This window comes from Elephantulus edwardii, unplaced genomic scaffold (assembly GCF_000299155.1).
Source record: "Elephantulus edwardii isolate Elephantulus edwardi_28Jun2011 unplaced genomic scaffold, EleEdw1.0 scaffold00012, whole genome shotgun sequence".
NCBI lineage: Eukaryota > Metazoa > Chordata > Mammalia > Macroscelidea > Macroscelididae > Elephantulus > Elephantulus edwardii.
In genome coordinates, this window is record NW_006399762.1 from 31,715,024 (window position 1) to 31,717,414 (window position 2,391).

At 43.9% G+C, this 2,391-nt stretch overlaps 1 pseudogene; it reads right to left on the reverse strand.

Annotated features, from left to right (window-relative positions):
* Positions 1-1,044: 1,044 nt before the first annotated feature.
* On the reverse strand, positions 1,045-2,132 carry LOC102850370 (annotated as a pseudogene).
* Between the last annotated feature and the right edge of the window lie 259 nt (positions 2,133-2,391).

The window sequence follows — 2,391 nt, forward strand, 5'->3', positions numbered from 1 at the left end:
GTAGAGTGAGTGGCCCACCCTATAGATTGAACATTTTAAGCCAGTGATCAATCAATAACATCATAAAGATTAAAGCTATCAACACTTATTCAGACATAACAGAAACAGTTTAACACCAATAAAAACATCACATAATGTCAAGAAAGAAGCAGACACTCTCAAACATTGGGGAAAAACAAATTAAGCATTCTCTAAAAAAAAGCAGAGCATATTTAAGATCCAAGGAATATACCAGAGTCTGGGAGGCAGTAGATATCTATTGATATGGAATCATACGATCATCTTCAGAAAAAGGTACAGATGACAGAAGAAAAACTGAAGCCGTAAATAAAGGGAATATCACAGAGACAGAAACAGATAAAATATATTGATGTGGAGTTATTTGAAAAGCTACAGAAAAGGGTTCAAATGATGGAAGAAATAATGAAAATTGTTAACAAAGTAAATACTCCAGAGAAAGGAAGCCAGAAAAAATTTATCAGTAAGGAAAAACTTGAACAACTACAGAAGAAAATTCAAGAACTGGAAGAAAGAATTGGAACTATAAATAAAGACGTACAAGAACTTAAAAAATCACCACAAGATAGGAAGGGAAAAGACAACGCAGTATTGGAAATAATAAAAATGTATGCAAATGCAATTCAGAATACTAAGACTGAAATAGCAGAAGTGTATAACATACTAGAGGGGAAAAAAATAAAAACAGAAACAAAAACCCCAAAACAATAAAACAAAACAAACAACAACAACAAAACCAAACAGAAGAGATAGAACAGAGTGAGCTCAGATTCTCACTCCGCATGAGTTGCTGTCACCCTTACCTTTCCAGTTTTTAAATCCTAAGTCAAGCACACACACACACACACACACACACACACACGCACAAAACAGAAAATTTTAAAAAAGAAAAAAGTAACAAAGGCATGCCAATTCTCATTTCCTTTGGTTTTTTTTTTTCTACGCAAGTTAGGGGTTTTTGTTGCTGTTGTTGTTGTTTTTGTTTGTTTTTATCAAGAAAGGATGTAAGGCAACTAAACAGTCTGCCTAGAAGCATTTGCGGTGGACGACGGAGAGGCCAGACACTCTTGCTTGCTGATCCACATCTGCTGGAAGGTGGTCAGGGAGGCCAGGATGGAGCCGCCGATCCACACGGAGTGTTTGCACTCAGGGGGAGCGATGATCTTGATCTTCATCGTGCTGGGGGCCAGCGCTGTGATCTCCTTCTGCATCATGTCGGCGATGCCTGCGCCCATGGTGGTCCCACTGGACGGCACTGTGTTGGCGTCGAGGTCTTTGCAGATGTCAACATCACACTTCATGATGGAGTTGAAGGTAGTCTCGTGGATGCCATAAGACTCCATGTCCAGGAAGGAGGGCTGGAAGAGTGCCTCGAGGGAGTGGAAACGCTCATTGCGGATAGTGATGGCCTGTCCATTGAGCACCTAGTAGCTCTTCTTCAAGGAGGACGAGGAAGCCACCGTGGCCATCTCCTGCTCGAAGTCCAGGGCAGCGTAACAGAGTTTCTCATTGATGTCACGCACAATTACCCGCTCAGCCGTGGTGGTGAAGCTGTAGCCTTGTTTGGTTAGGATCTTCATGAAGTGGTCCGTCAGGTCCTGGCCAGCCAGATCCAGATGTAGGATGGCATGGGGGAGGGCGTACTCCTCATAGATGAGCACAATGTACTCGATTGCCGGAATACATCACAATGCCAGTGGTTCAGACAGAGGCATACAGACAGGGATAGCACGGCCTGGATGGCGACATACATGGCAGGGGTGTTGAAGGTCTCGAACATGATCTGAGTCACCTTCTCCCAGTTATCCTTGGGGGTTGCTCTTCAGGGGCTACGCAGCTCATTGTAGAAGGTGTGGTGCCAGATCTTCTCCGGGTCGTCCCAGTTGGTGACAATGCTGTGCTCAATGGGGTACTTAATGGTCAGGATTCCTCTCTTGCTCTGGGCTTTGTTTCTCCTGTAGGAGTACTTCTGGCCCATGTTCACTATCATGCCCTGGTGCCGAGGGTGCCCCCATGATGGAGGGGAAGACAGCCTCGGGGACGTCATTGCCCATGAAGCTAGCCTTGTACATGCTGGAGCTGTCGACCACGAGTAAAGCGATATCATCATCCATGGAGAGCTGGGGATGGTGGGTGTGAACCGCTTGCGGTGACTGTGCAGAGGGGCCTGTGCTCCAGAGCGGATGAGGTCTTGCTGTCTGCAATTGGTTGGTTTCTTGTTTTTTGTTTTTTTTTTTTTAGTAAAATTTTTCATTTTAATCATGATTTTGTTCTCTTACTCCTTTTTTTAAAAAAATATTTTAATGAAAGTTTACAGAGACTTTGGATTTCCATTCATTCACTGTTGCACTTTTCTCCCTGCTCACTCCTCCC